Source organism: Barbatula barbatula, assembly GCF_947034865.1.
Source record: "Barbatula barbatula genome assembly, chromosome: 6".
NCBI classification, from domain to species: Eukaryota; Metazoa; Chordata; class Actinopteri; order Cypriniformes; family Nemacheilidae; genus Barbatula; species Barbatula barbatula.
In genome coordinates this window covers 13,774,574-13,791,274 of record NC_136765.1, presented here as the reverse complement: position 1 = coordinate 13,791,274, position 16,701 = coordinate 13,774,574, and positions in this window count along the sequence as shown.

Below are 16,701 nucleotides of genomic sequence, written 5' to 3'. Positions count from 1 at the left end.
TAACAGTCTTTAAAAATTACTTTATATTACATTATTTAAAACCCTACATTTTAAATTGCTTTAAAATCGTGTTTTCTAAAAAGCTCTTTTCTTTGCATTTCACCAGATTAAGTCACCAAAATGTCAATGTGCAACAGTGCAATATTCTGGCGGTTTCCATTTGTGAACATAAGTGTGAATAAGTGGATGTTTTAAAGGTCAAATCAGAACATCCAGGTAAGGAAATATCTCACCACTGTCTCAGGTTGTTAACAGATAAATACTATTACCAACCCAACCCTCCTCTTCAAGCACACCACACTAGGATACCTCATGTACAGACAAGGTGCACGCCGTCGAACACATCACTCTCGTGCCACGCTCTTGCTCAGGCTGTGTGTGAAAAATGGCACTCCGGCACTGTGGTGATCGGTAAGGCAGCTACCGTCTACACCGGAGAACATCTTTCACTGATGGAGCTTCCCCAGCCCTGAGGGAAAGAGAGCAGATCCATGACGGATTTACGGACCAGCAAAACCGCTGACCTTTTAGTTTTGTTACGGCTGTGATCGTATCATGCAGATGTGGCTTAGCCTGACCCCCACAGTAACCACGCAGTCTTGGTGAGGGAACAACACTCGGTTATATGACAATATGCAGAAGATAAAGGGTGTAGATTGAGCGTCTGCTGAGAGTTTGTTTGTTTGCACTCTCCATTTCTGGCTTCGGGGTCATCAATCCATCACTGATCCTTGTTGTTATTCAGCTGTGTGTGTGTTCCCTGCTGTAGGCACAAAATGTGAGTTAGAGAGAGAGAAATAAAAAGGGACTCAGACTAAGAAGGAGGGGGCCGAGAGCGAGATGCCTTTGTGCTCTCACTCATTAGAGTCTAGCTGTCTTTGCCTGAAACGTACAGATGTAATTTGAGATGGGGGAGGATACAGTTAAGACAGCGGGATGGAGATACGGAAGCAGAGCGAGGATGGAGGAACACCAGCTAGTCCCTGAAAGTCCAGACAGATGTCTCCGGAGAAAGATGCACACGCTGCAAAATGCATTCTGTGCAATCTGGAGAGGCTCTGTCATCTACACGGAGAGAATTAGTCAGGCTGATTACCCCTGCAGTCCTAGATAAAGACATGCCCCTAAAGAGAGCTAATTGATAAATGAGAACATCTGATGGGCGAAATGGTGAATGGGTCATTTTAGTGGGTGGCTGATCTAATTGGACAGAATCTGTGGCACGGTCTCTCAAGGACCTGTCACCCCAGGCCGTAATGAAAGAAGGAACCAATCTCGCACACGCCCGTCGCTCTGGCAGCTAATGTCTCCGCTGCGGGTTCGTCCTGCTCACACTTCAGATATCACAGCTGCGCTCGTCACGTATCTGCTTTTAATGCACATCATCTCTGGCAGTTTCCTCAGTTTTTGACAGAAGTTCTAAAGTTGAGAGAGGTGCAGCAGTATAAAGTTAACGTGCCCTATTGTTTGCATGCACAGATTGTAGGGGTTTATATCAGGCCACCAAAGTCCAATGGTGCTAATTTAGGAACGCTCAGCCTTAAAGGGACAACGTACCCAAAAATTAAAGCACCACTAGTCCAAATAATATCTATAATGCAAGTCCTAAAAATAAAGGTCTTAACAACAATGCCATAAAATAACTGTTTTTTAATTCCCAAAGAACAATTCAGTCAAAAGTTCTTAACTTTTTCCTAGTCACCTTTTTCAGAACCTTAATGAACCTTTTGGAAAACAGTAAGGAGCACCTTTATTTTTAAGAGTGTGCAGAGCAACTATTTGGAATTCAAAAAGGCCCAACTTCCTATTTACAACAGCATATAGTGCTATTTGTCAATAATAACATCTGTCATCATTTACATCATTTATTCGAAACCAACATGATTTTTCTTTTCCGCAGTCAAAAACTAAATTACATTTTTGGATGTGCTTGTTTCTTGTCAGGCTCCAAACATGATAAAACAGCACCAAGTATCATAAAAAACATTTCTAGGCACTCAAATGAGATCGATTAAATACGAAGACCCGAGCAAGAGAAAGATTCTAACACTCAACCCGACGTTGTGCTAACTACATGCTCATTAAATTGGTCCATATTTTTGCAAGCCAGTATCTTTAATTATAACTGCCATGTGCAGCATATGGAATAAAGCGAATAGATGTTGAGGAATTATCTTCGTCCACAGTACCAAGTCTTTTTCTCCTCTGCTCTTCATGTTAATTAAATGTGCTAATGACCTGGCAGAATACAATTGCGTGCTGGCACGGAAGCTATGCAGAAAGACTACAGTCGTAGTGGTGGTGCAGTGATTCTGGGCTTTGCACCTTTAATGCTTTCCAAGTAAGTTTTCCGAACCACAGCCATAAACATAGTGTGACATTTTCATTCGAGAGGAAAAGGTTGTTTCCCAGCTTTTCAGAGAGGTGATGGATTACATGCACGGAGGAGTTTTGGCGGATAGCATTTTGCTTTCTGTGGTTTACACCTCTCACTCATTCACCTCGGTTTTGATATAATTATGTTTGTGTACCATTGTGTTGTTGTGTCTCTCCAAGGCTTTTTCTTGACCCTAGGCTTATAGAATACATGTGTTTAGAAGTAACAGAGATATAAAAATGACAAGCAACAATATCTTAGGTTACCATGGTAACACCTTAAAAAAATAAGTGGATGCAGATGTGGCTAGAATCTATATAGAAAGTCTCTGCAAGTGTAGGAGCAATCTGAAATCTCTACAATGTAGTGGATATTGGAAAGCAGATGGGTTGCTATTATGAGTCTTTTATTTCCTCCCGTAGGCTGAACTGGGACCTGTGCAGCTTATTAATTGTAATGGCATCATCTCAGACGTTTTTAACAGGGCTCTCAACAGCTCCAATTATGTTGCAATTTACCACACATGAGACATTGTCTCCAAACCCCAGGAGAAGTCTCAAGGAGAGCTGATATAAGATGAGGAAAGATGATCATAGCCTCAGAGAACTTGTGCAACAAAAGGACACTTACCAAACAAAATGTATAGTCTGCTTGTCGTTCAAGCCAGATCAGACTCACATTTTTTATTCATTTCTAACGACGTTTGGATGGTGAAATTTAGCCTTGTGTTGCATCATCATGCAGCGGTGCTTGCCAAGGTGAACCTCTCTATTGCTACTGCTTATAACTATTGTTGGGATTTGAAAAAAATCAAACGGCAAGGACGATGTATAGATTATACTCGTACAGTGGGGCTTGTTGAGGAGAGGTGCACTTTTACTTTTCAGACTAAAAATGAGCAGTAAAAAAACAGTGGTTCTCAAACTGCTGGGGGGCCCCTAGATGGATCCGGGGGGACACATATTTTGTTGCATTTTATGAAATGTATCATCAATTTAATGCAAAATATAACTGAAACTGAATATGTTTTTGGTTCCATAAAAATTTGAAGTTTAAGATTATATGTCTATTTTTGGGGGGCCTATTTTTGTACCCTACAGAAAGGGGGCCTTACAACGAAGCAATGCCTACAGCAATGGAAATATCCTACAACACTATCGCATTTGCTATTAGCATAACACATATTAGCGAGTTATGCTCATCCAAGCAACCGAAAGAAATTGTAGAAATGTAGTTTCGACTCTATTCCCACTTAATCCGAGGAGGTCATCTCAAGCACGTTTTCAAATTCCAACTTTTGCGAGGTTATTTGAATGCTGACACAGTAAACCATTGTTTTGGTGCAGAAACTGCTACCACCTTATTTTCCTCTGCCTCAAAAAGCATCTGTTGTGGAAAAAAGGATTCATCACGCGCTTGAAGGAGGCCGTCGTGGTAGAGCAGATTGCGGTGAGATGATGTGAGCACTATTCTGCAATTTCTGTGCAGCGCTGCGGTTTGTCTGTGACACAAAGAGAAGAGAATGGGCCTGTGAAGGACAGTCTATTAGTAGTTTGTAATTAGTGAGAGTGAAGCCTTAGCATTCACCTATTAGACAGCTGATATCCAATTAAAGAGGCTGCAAGTAAGCATGCTCGCCACTTTTCTCTTCATAATAACAACCGAAAGCTAAGGTACCGCTAACAAAGAGAATTCAGCTTCTCCATGAAAACTTGATCTGATGTTCTTTTATAATTTGTGCAGGCAAACTCTTAAAGTAAATATCGAGCAAGTGGATTACCAAATAAAAGGTTGTTTTCTTTAATAAACATTAATGTGTATCAATCACGGGAAATATATATATATATATATATATATATATATATATAACATGTCAAAGTTAATTCAACGACACTTCAAGATGCCTGTTAAACTACTTTTAACATAATCAGCTATAAATAAATACAAAATATTTTCAAGAACGTCTTTTTTCTTTCTTCCTTTTTACCACCTTCTTTTTATGGGCAGTAATGGTACATTTAAAAGAGTAGTTCACTTACAAATTTTCATTTCAGGATAATTCACTCGCCCACATGTCATATAAGCCGTCTGTGTGATTATTCCTTCTGTCGAAAACAAATTGAGGCTTTTGAGAAAAGACTTCTTATCCATATAATGCACTTAAACGGGGATGGTTCAAAAGGCTCTAAATGACACCAGCCGACAAATAAGGGTGTTGTCTAGCAAAACGATCGGTCATTTTCTAAGAAAATGCTGAAATTATATACTTTTCAAACATAAATGCATGGCTTACTCTGGAAAAACAGAACAAAGAGTCATATACAGGTTTTGAATGACATGAGGATGAATAAATAATGACTTAAATGCACGATGCATTGTGCAGTAAAGACAACGCTGAAGTAGGCCTACTTATGCACCAGTACTCCAGTATGTACACTCTGTAAGAATGCTTTCTTTCCCAGCTTGTCAACCATGAATCCATGTCTCTTTCAGTACGACACTCCTGTCGTGTCTCGGCATGAGTTTGAAATGGCAGGTGAAACAGCTGAGCTTGTACTGCGCTCTGTTCCCGTCAGCTCACAGGCCCTGAGAAAGACGTTGGAGCTCAGGGCTGAGCGCTCCACGCTGGGGCGCCTCCAGCTGTCATTGGTTGCCCTACAAACTGCCCTGTCATTGCCCCGGCACCCTAGAGGTTGGGTCATTTGCTCAGGCGCATCGCTTGCCAAAACGCAAACAGCATATTTTTCATGCAACAATTTTGTGTTTGCTTCCGCAGCTCTCCTGTTAGAAAAAGGTGCATGACACAGCTTTCAACAAGTGTATCGAGAATCTGTTTCATGTAGCGGTTTTACTTGGTTTCACTTCAGTGTTTGTTTAATTCTTAAAGGAATTGCTCTCCCAAAGCTAAAAAATCTGTCATCATTTAAAGATCATTACAGACACAAGCATCTCGTTCTGAACTTGTCCAAGTGTGCACTACAGTATATTCCAAACCTTCCATAACCATACAAAAGTAAAAGAAAATCTTGACTGTCGAAGATCTCAAATCATTTTTGTTTACGCATAAACTCAGAAATGGCACATCAAGATGCACATACCAAATAGCGTCTTCTGTCACATCAAACCTGGTGCAACGACTAGATGCTTTTCAGACACATTTTATTTTGTGTTGTTGATACGAACTGACAAAAAGCTTGACAGGCACAGTATTTTTTCCAGTTTCTAGTATGTAGCTGTCATTTTATCTTAATATTGGCCTATTTATATTCAAACAATTCTGACTTTTCAGCCCGAATAGTGGCTATTATGTAAATGTGGTGAGGAAGGCGGGACGAGAGCTGTGAGGCGGGCCGATCCCAAAATAGTTGGAATCAGCTGTGCGCACACCGGTCCCGCATATCTGACGGAGGACATCGGGAGCTTAAGAGGATGAGCGGCAGGACTGTTGACAACAGAGAGGAGCGGGCCCGGACACGTGTAAAGTTTGAATTGATGTTCTTGTGGCCGGCAGTTGACTTCCGTGTTATTGTTTGTTTATTTTGATTAAAGTTCGTCGGTTCCCGCCTCCTTCCTTCCCTTTTATGGATCTTCATTACAGTGAACTATTAGAAAAAAGCAATAATGAAGCCCTAACTCTGAACCATAACCGTCTCAGGTGCGAGAGCAAATCATGCTAAAACATATGAATGAGAATATACAAATTCATTAAAAACACCTTTTCAAATAGTCACGGATTGCCATAAGATTTTTGTTGAGCTTAAATGTTCTTTTTTTCTAAATAAACACAGTAATTAAGACCGTTACGCCCAACCTTGACTCGGACAGTGTACATACAGTGTCCTCATTTTTTTCATTTGCATACATGATGTTCATGTGTGTACATAATATGTAAAAAATCCTGACATGCACAAATAATCTTGAACTGGTGCAGTGGATTAATGAGGCATGTTGGGTACAGTAATTAAGGTAATGAGCCTCCAGTGTGTCTGGCTTACCTCAGCACCAAGAAAGGTAAATGGAGTGCCTATACGTATGCGAGCGTTCCGGTGCAGGTCTGGGTGTGTGTTGGTGTAAATGAAAAGTGTTCTGGAGGTGGAACCCTGCATTTCATGTGATCGATTAGCTGCTGTTCTAAAGGGCAACCTGGGTGTGATTTCATGCAGGAAATTGGAAATCACAGCAAACAAACAAATAGACCGCTTGTGCTGCCCATCACTTGCCACACTGTGGTCACATGATCAACAGCTGTGCTGAGGAACACCCAAACTGAATGTGATGCATAGCAGTCCTACTATAGTATTAACTAAGCTTTAAATCAGACATCCTTGCTTAATATTTCTATTAAAATTCTATTATAGATGGAGGTGAGACCTTAATTAAAGAGTGCATTCACACATAGCCATACATATTCACACTGGCTTGTGGGCTTTTAAAAGATTAACATAGATTTTCTCTTTGATTGGCAGGGTTGACCCGTGGCATTCATTTGCTGCACTGATTTACATATTTTTTGGTTTTCTTAGTGGCAGAGGTTTTAAGGAAAAGATTTAACATCGTGCTCTTGATTTTCGTGTGTTCTCACACGTAATTGGCTACAGCGGTCCAAAAAGCTTTTTGCTCTTAATCTGATCCAAACAAAACAGTTCTTTAACCTCCCTTATCATCCCTATGCCGATTTTATGTCAAAAATAAAACATTCAATTTAGGACCCCTCACTTTAGCGAACTTTTTATTGCACTCGGATTAGATTAGGGTCATTCTAATGCTTTTCGATAAACCCCTCATTTTCAGTTACAATGTTTTTTACAGTGTTTGTATTGCATGGGTTAAGGAGAAGCAGAAGTCCAATGGACCCCAGTTAAGGTCTGTGGAACCTGCTTCAGCGTTAACTAATAGGATTAAGACAATATTAGTTGTTTTTGTCAACTACCCTTATCATAGATTTTCTGTTTTAGTACATTTCAAGAAAAAAACTAACAGGAACTTTTTAATGAATGTTATTTAAAAGAGGTAAATGGTGAATATTAATCATACTGTATAGACAGTTTCATTGGACGTACTCTCTCACTATACTAAATAATGGCAAAAAAATACATTTCATCAATATGACAATATAATCTTGTACATTTAACAAAATGTCTATCAGAAGCCAAAATGCACCGGTCTTGAGAGTCCATACTATAAACCTTTGTATAAATTACCTTTCTTTGTCTTTGTTCTATTTCTCTTTCCCTCATCTACTTCCTTTCAGTACAGCAGCCCCAGGCTCCTGCCCCAGTTTTTCCTCTGAATCAGGGCAGCTTCCTCATTATGGCCATGAGCAACATGGCAATGAGAATATACAATGTAACATCAGACTTTTCTTTAAACATTCCAGCGTTGCGAATGCCCCATAGGAGCCCCACAGCCATTGATGGGGTCCCAGGAACCCAAACAGGATTGCAGTGCCCACGTCAATGGAGAGTGGACATTATTTAATCCTCATCGTGAGGGTGAGAGAAGGGAACTTGGCGTGCCTGTACAAACGGACTGCCGGTTACAGAGGCAAACAACACAAAAGCCTTTTATCAGTGGGTAGCAGCTGGGAGACACCACAGTTATTGAACAACGTCAAGAAAACGTGGGAGGGCGCATTTATATTTGGGAATCGAAATGAAGATGCCACATACAGCTACAAACTCTTTCCATCACCTTCAGCAAACAAACCAATATCTTGCTTATCTTGCTTGCAACATCAATTTACCCCTTTTCTGTACATATTGTTCATTCCTAAGATACATCATCTATGTATATATGTTTAAAGTCTGTGGACTTATCAGATGGCTATCAGTGTAAACACAGAGAGAAAGATGTCACTGTCTCTTATCTGCCGTGGCTGTACAAAGCTCAGCTGTACAGTGCTATTTGTCAACAACTTAAATTCTCCATTAATTTTTTTAGTCCTCCGTCAGGAGGTAGAGACGACTAAATAGTCCGGGGCAGCGGTGGTAAGTTAATCAGCTTTCATGCAATGAAACATAATCTTTTTTGACAGCGAAAACATCTGTGTAATTTCAAAGGAACAGCATGAAGGTCCTTCCGCTCACTGTGCAAGTTGCCGTGGTGACATTGTTTCACAGCTTGCCACCAAGCAAGATTTGTCATCTAAATTCTGTCCACGGATCAAGACAGTATCTACATCTCTTACAAAAAAGGACAGCATGTGTTTGTCAGAACAAATCTTTATTTATTTAGGAAATACATAGACCGCCTTACTAAAAATAACAACGATTTGGAATTAAGTTATCAAATACTTAAAGGGATAATTCACACAAAAATAAGAAATGTTGTTCAAAACCTGTTATGACTCTTCCTTCTAAGGAACACAAAAGAAGACTCATTCCAGTCATTAATGTTTCATATAATTTCATCATAAAAATTGGCAACATTTCCTTTAATCATAACGTATTTGTGTGTACATTCTTATTACATAAAGAAGCATGATTTGTAGATGATGTGTTTCAGAAGAGGCCGGCAACAAACAAACAAACAAAAATGACTTGGCCATCACAGGGACATGACCTTAAACCAATAAAAAGTCTTTACTATGTGCTACGTGGACTTTGTTTGACTTTACATTTATCAAGTTTCCAGACCACAGCCCAAATATAATACAACTCTAAATGGAAATAATTGTTGTGATGTTGCATAAGGTTGTTGAAACAATAACATGACAATAGGTGCCATAATTAAAACTACATTATAGTACTAGGTTGGGTCAAAAAGGAACAAACCCAACTTTTGGGTTAAATTAACCCAGAAAATGTTTACATTTGGTCCAAAAAAGATAAAACAACCCAGCATTTTTGGAAAAATCCAAATATTGTTTCAACTTTGGCAATATAGTGTGAGACATTGTTGGCCCAGTAAACCTAACCTTCCACACTGACAGCTGTTAAATAAAAAGGACTAAACTCTCTCCTCGGGCTGCAAAGTGCAGAGGTTAGGTCTAACTGGTACCAAAATCTTGTTAATGTCACACAGCAAGAGACCGGTCTCGACAAATGAGACTATAAACGCAATAGATTATTTGGCATATTGTCTACATCTGTTGGAGGTTATTTATTGTTTGCTCCCAGGTGAGCGTTTGGAAGCTTTTGTGTAAAGGAAGATTTCTCTACCCACGATCCTGCAGCGGTCATAAATCCCTGCAGAGTGTGTATGACACATTGATACGCACACACATTGGACAAGCCTCTGTCTCTTTCTTACCTTCACTATTGTTATTAAAAATAAAATATGTGATTACACAAAAGGAAAAATATAACAATTTGATTTTATAAAATATTTGAATATTTTATATTTGTGTTATATTTTATACATTGCTAATATAAATGTTTACAATATATAAATGTTGAAATACAAACAGTTTATAGACCAGAGACATAAATGTATTAATGTCAGACAGGTGTGGAAAGCTGTGAATGTCTGGGAAAACCTAGGTTGTGTCATTTTTTTTGTGAATAACTGTTTTCAAATAACATTATTCATGTAAAGAGCATTTTGTGAAAATATAACCTTGATAAAGTATCTTTAAAGTGATATTTCAGCCCCAAAACAATTATGTTAGATATTTGTAAGAATGTTAACAATTTTCAGTTCTAGGACATTCAAAAAGAGATATTACGAAGAATTTAGGAAAACAAACAGTTCTGGGGCATTACATTTTTCGTACTATGGTAGTCAATGATGTCCCAGAACTGAAAATGACTAACATTCTTCCAAATATCTTTCTCTGTGTTCATCAGAACAACAATTTATCTAGTGAAAGTGACCTATTTGTCAGATATACCGGAAATGTGACCTCTGCATTTAACCCATCCATTGAGTAGCGAACACACTTTAATATTGATTCAGTAAGGCCTTGCCAAAACTTTAAAATTAATGTTTAGGAAGCCAGCTTCTGATGTTTCATGTTCATGTTGTGTCAATTAAATCCTTGTTTTCAGTATTTAACAAATGAAAATAAATAAGTATCTTAAAATCACATAATCTATATTTCATAGCAAAAAATACATTACTTATTTTTCCTTTTTAGTGCTATGACTTTGTTGCTCCTAATTTTGTAACTATATTATACAATTGAAGCCAGGATTTCACAGACACAACAAAATATTTTACGGGTCACGTATCCGTTTCCAACCTCGTCCATGTAAAGTTATGTAAAATCTTTCATGCATGCAGTGTCATGACAACATAACACACGCAAAGCCTGAAAACCCAGTAACTGGCTAAATATCAAACAAGCCGTAGGTTGGATGTCATCATATATTTATCACATGTAGACATGTGTCTCGCGGCAAACGTCATCACAATCTCAAACCCGCACCGCAGGTGCCATGTTTGATTTGAGAGCTGTGGAAGAAAAGCAGCAGGAGGAAAAATTACATCAGTGAAAATGACTTACATTTCAACTAGAATTAATAATAACTTGCTGTGAAAAGACTTGGACTGTAGACCATGAAATTGATCCTCAACCTTTTCTTCATTTTAGAGCTTTACAGACATGGCCACAATGAAAAAAACCTGCTGGTTTACAAACACAGGCAGTAAAACCACTTGCACAAATTCTAATAAATTAGCCAGTAATACAGTGTGTGGTCTGTACAGATAAGTGCTAGTAATTGTGTAATGACAGACAGCGTAAAAAGAGAGGGAGAAGTTTGGTTTAGACACATTCGTTCATTCTAGCATTAATGTCAAAGGCATCTGGGGAAAACAAAAGTGCTGTTTTACTTGCATTAATGACACTTTAACAGCATGCGACACCTTGTGCACCACCCACGGGTACAGACAGCATTAATAGACTTAGAGTCATAGTTTTTTGTAAGTGTTTTTCATGTTATTATGTTGGATTTCGAGGGCTCATGTAAGTCAAACAGTTTAAGAGTTTAAGTTTATGTTTCATGTACATGTTAAAACACGAAGAAACCTTTTATTCTTCATGACATGACTAATATTTTTTCCAAATGGTAGGTTTAGAAAACAATAAAATGAAGCAAATAAATACCACAATGAGAAGTAAAAAGTCGTGTCTGTAGTTATAATTAAAAACAGAAGTTTACATTAAATTCACTTATTAAATCCAAATAACCATACATTACTTCCTCCATCCACTCCAAATATAAGAGGTGATTATTTACAAGTCAATTGTGTTGTTCCCATCAGTCTGCAGTCAATTATAACTGAATTATGCCATCTTCAAATTGCTTTTATTGAAGTACACACTCGGTGTATGCAATCCACTCGCCACAGCTAATTTGAGATTAACAGCACAATTTAAGCACTTTGTTGAGATATTGCGAACATAAAAGCTGATGAGATTTATATCAGTTCCGTAAGTCCTTGGAGATGAATCATGGTAGATCAGAAAGAACCAGACGAACCGGAGGCTGCTAAATAAAACTCTTCTGGAACTCACTCGTGTGTGGGCCTGTCAGACTTGATTATAATTATACACATTATGTGCTCTAGTTAGTGACATCATGAAACATGACTAATGCTTAGAGTTCCTGTGAAGTGTAGTGCACATAGAGCCGTTTCTCTCTCTCCCTGTCCATTTTTTGTTGTCTTCTTCTTTGTGTGCTGCAGACGTTCATTATGCTCAAAAATGTTTTAATCACTACTTAGACCTGCTGTGGTTTAAAAACAAACAGAAGTGCCACCCCTCCTTCTTTTGTGCTCGAGTGATCGACTTGTGGTTTGCAGTTAGTGATAATAGAGTCATTATTGTGAAGTGCCTTTCACACTTGTGTTTTAATTAAAGGACATATTTCTGTAAAAGGATGTAACAGACTTTCAGAAATATGCTGTGGTCAAACTTGGAAACTTTATGCATTATAACTTGGTTGTACTGCATTTACGCAGAGTTACATATAATACAAAGAGCTAAAGTTAGGTATTCTTTAAAATGATCAACTCATTTTTTTTTATTCGTGTGAGGTTGAGAACACAGACAAGCAGAGTGATTCATATAATTACATAGGTCTGCACTGAGTGCCATATATTACCGCTATATACTGTAATATTAATGACTTTTCACTACAAAACTATGTATATTATGGTTTTAATTTGTATTTATCGCTTTATAATTTTAATGCTATACTTTTTGTAATAGGCCACTAGGCCAATCATATTCGAGCACCAGAACTAAATGTTAACTAACTGTTCACTACAGAAATCACCTAAATTGAATGTGTATCTGAAACGGCAGTTCCTCATTGAACTTTCTCAAGTTGGTCTGAGGATCTACATTCAATTTATTCAGCCCTACTTTAGGTGATGCTCACTAGCAGTGTTCATATATTCATGTGGCCTCTTTTATCTTTTTGTTGATTTGTAAAGAAATGGGTAAATGACCGTATTGGGTTAATTCACTTTTTTATTGCCTGGTGGTTTAATTTGGTCAAATATGGACATTTTTAAGGTAAATGTAAAGCAACAGTTATGGTTGTCCATATTTTACCCGAACATGGATTGAAACAACACAGTATTTTTAGATACTGATTTTTTTTAATATTTCAAATAGGGCTGGTTACTTACAAAATGTTTGTACATTACAAAATATACTGATTTGTTAGCAATACATTTATGCGTTTATTGTGCATTGGTGTGGTTTCTTTGTCACAGTCTAGCAGAAGTACATACTATGGAATGCAGAGTATATACTAACTACATAAATAGTAAGAGTAAGAGTAGAATGCAAGTATTCTGTCTTAAACAGAGTAGGCCTACCCTAGAACATCTTTCTTCCTTCAGTCTACTTTATCAGCAGGCTTATTGGCCCCTCCCCTGCAGGTTAGACAAACCCACCATCTCATAAGTGCTGCTCATGCCATTAACCCACTTTCATCTCTTCTCTTCAACACTGACCTTTTAAAGTCCTGCTAATGCTAGATGAGCCCTATTGATTTCTGTATTCCCATACAGCCAAACATGCTACGGACTACTTACTCTCAATTTACAGTAATATGGAGGCAGAGGAGGTATCAAATTAGTCTCATTTACTCCAAATGCTCTGTCTAACCCCTGTGCACAAACATGTCATGTTATTATCCAAACAAGACCCCTGATGTGTCCTGGCAAAAAATATATTTTTAGCTGACTCTTTGCTTAGTGCCTGTTTTAACCAAGGGATTCTAGCTTATTAAAGGATTCTTTATAGTCATGCAAATGCAGAGCCAATTCTGTCATTTAACTGAATCACAAATAGGCCTATGCATAAACATAAACATCACTGAAATGAAGATTTAAAGCAATTAAACGTTTACTTAATTTGACAGTAATGCTTCCACCACAATGATGCTTTTAAATAAGTGATTTTAAAAAAAAACTTTAAATAAAAAACATAATTTTAATAGAATATGGTAAAAGCAGATCGTTTTTATGATACAATAAAATGAGGAGAAGGATGTGAGAAATGCTGCAACATACAGTACTGCAATTATTTCTCATAATGGCTGTTGCGTTTACAGAACGCTGTTGAACTTTCTATTTAACAGAAGGTTTAAAACATAGACATGGCATAAACACAGGCTACTATACAATATCTTTGTGAGAAAATTGTGTACTTGTTTTTCTTTTTATCGATGCAGCATACAGTATTTTTTTGTGTTTGCACAATTTTTACTGTTATAGTCAAAATAGAGCAGCTGAATATTCATGTGATGTTTGATTTTGTAACAGAGGAAATCATGCAAAGTTTGCCCTTCGCTAATGGTGGAAAGGCCTAGAATTCTCAAGAAAGATGTTTAGAGCTCTGTAGGAAACTACTGTACTGTAGCTTTAAACTCTAAAGGTTAATTTACATGCACGTAATTTACATTGCAAAGAGATGGTGTTCCTTCATTTATCGTCCTTTTATTTAAGATTAAAAATCAGGTAATAATAATTATTTACTATATACTGTACCTGGGATTTGGACACACACGCACAAACACATTAGTGTGATATATGTCCTGCAATAGGACATTTTAAACTGGCTCATAGAAAAATTAAAAGCCTGTGACGATCCATTTGTGTTTTTGGTCTGAAGAGTTACTGTCAGTTTCTTTGGGAAAAACATGATTTTCTTGCTAATGGTCCAATTCACTTGAAGATGGCAGTTTTTAATTAGCAATTAAACTGGTAGAAAGTTCTAAGAAAGTGAGCAATGTGAGATTACCCTTAGACACAATGATGAAAACCACAGTAATGACTGACAAACTCCTTGGTGGCTTACATTTGCGTATTAATAAGTAATTATGGTTTCCAGCCCCATCATCTCCTGAGTAACTGTGTGCATTTGCAAATACTTTCTATGCTACTTCTTTAAACAGTCACTTCTGAAGAGTTTTCAAAAGCCTAAAACACACCCTTTAAAAACATTGCAGCATATTCCCCCTGTAGGTTTTATTGGCTAAATAATGAATGCATTTGAGATACATCACTAAGAATGGTCATGCTTATATTTCAGGATTGTAGTATGGACACATACTTTAGCAAATTTACCTACACAACCATTTCCCAAACCGGAAAATGTAGGCCACAAAAAATGTATTTATATTTGGTTTACACTGCAGATCAGCCTGTCATTTTATCTATTTCGATTTACTAAGTGAATTATGTAAATGAGGTAACAGGGCAATCCGGTCCACAAAATTTGTGTTGACTTCATGCTTGCAAGAAACACTTTCTCATCTTGCAAGGCTAGTTCTGAATCCTGGTACGGCAGAGGACAAACCAGCTATATTTAAGTAATATAGCATGCGGTCCAGAAACTTTAACCAGCATTTCAAAATGCCCGAAGTGTGCCCGCCTACACCACTCCTCTGGATATGAGCCTGGCACTAACTTTTCCTTCATCACTCGTTCATTACATTATGAACTACTTTGGTCATGATCAATATAAAATAAACATCTTTATTAGAGGCAAACCCCCTTTCCAAATGAAATGCCATTTACCACCTTTCCCAAAGGCAGTAACAGTGTATCATTAATTGTGCACCGTTCATAAAAACATGCAAAAAGAATGACAAATATTTCATTTAAATCTACTGCCCCCCACTTGGTACCTGGTAATGATGAATTGCATGCTAATGAATCAGACGCAGGTTTTGGAGCTGAAATTTCTTACAACAAAATGGCTTTGTTGTACATATTTATTGCACCCCTATGTATTCAGTTACAATTTCCAAAGCTTCTTCCAATCCCAATGTAACCACAACAGTAATTTGTCAGGAACATATTTGTAATGAGGCGGTTCAAAGCATCCTGGAGTGCTGTGTACTGTAGCTGCTATAATTATGGTTCTTTGCATTTCTTGTTTAAAGTGATAGGACTGTGTCTCTGAGTGCATAAGAGAGAAGATGTTCCAAAACTCGCTTATTCCCTTTGATATTTTTTCTCTTGCCGATCCATTTGTGTACTCTGTGGATTAGATTGCAACCCACAAATACATCAGCAACAGACAAAATATCAAAGGGACTAAATAACTGTTGCAATAGATATTCTTTGCTTCATAGCACAGTATAGGGACCAATTGAGCAGCAATATGGGGAGCCAGTCAGAAGTCAGGTGATTTGGACAGGTGAAACCCACCAAAGAACGCACTGAAGAGACTTGTTTTATGTTCACGAAACAAAAGAAGCTTCACAGACAACCTTTTAAGAACTTGGGGAGCAGTCGGGGTGGTACGGGACCGAGACGATGCAACCGAGTTACCCGTCTTTGATATCTACCCGTAATTACGTTTTTGTCAGTGTGGCTCCTCCAGTGGTGCATTTGTTTTCATCTTCGCTCTAAACTCAGAGCGGCTACCGATGTTCTGATCTTCTGGGAGCTGGGAGTGCTTTCCAAGCAGAGAATTATTCACATTAACTTCAATAAGGCAATTGATTACAGTCACACTTCCTCTGTGAGTCAGCTAGTCAGACTCACCATTGCCCCCTTCCTCTCCTAATTGGAGTGTCACAGTCGCCTATTTATTTCTGTCACGCTGTAGATGGCCCTGTTTTTTCACGAACTATTTCTGACTAACTCGATTCTCCTCCTTGCGAATCAGAGGGATTGCGAGCTTAAGTGCGTGTGCGTAAGCACGCCGTGTTTGCTGAGCCAGGCGGACCCCCGTGGCGAGCTCTCAGCGAGGGTTCCTTTGCATGCGTGACTTGGCTGAGTCGATGGAGCTTGAGCAGCCAGTGTCTGCGGGCGATCTCTCTGCTCCCAACTCAGGCCATTGCTTTTACTGGGATGAGATAGCGATGCAATTTGCATAATAATAAGATCGTTTGTCCTTCTGTCACAGTTCC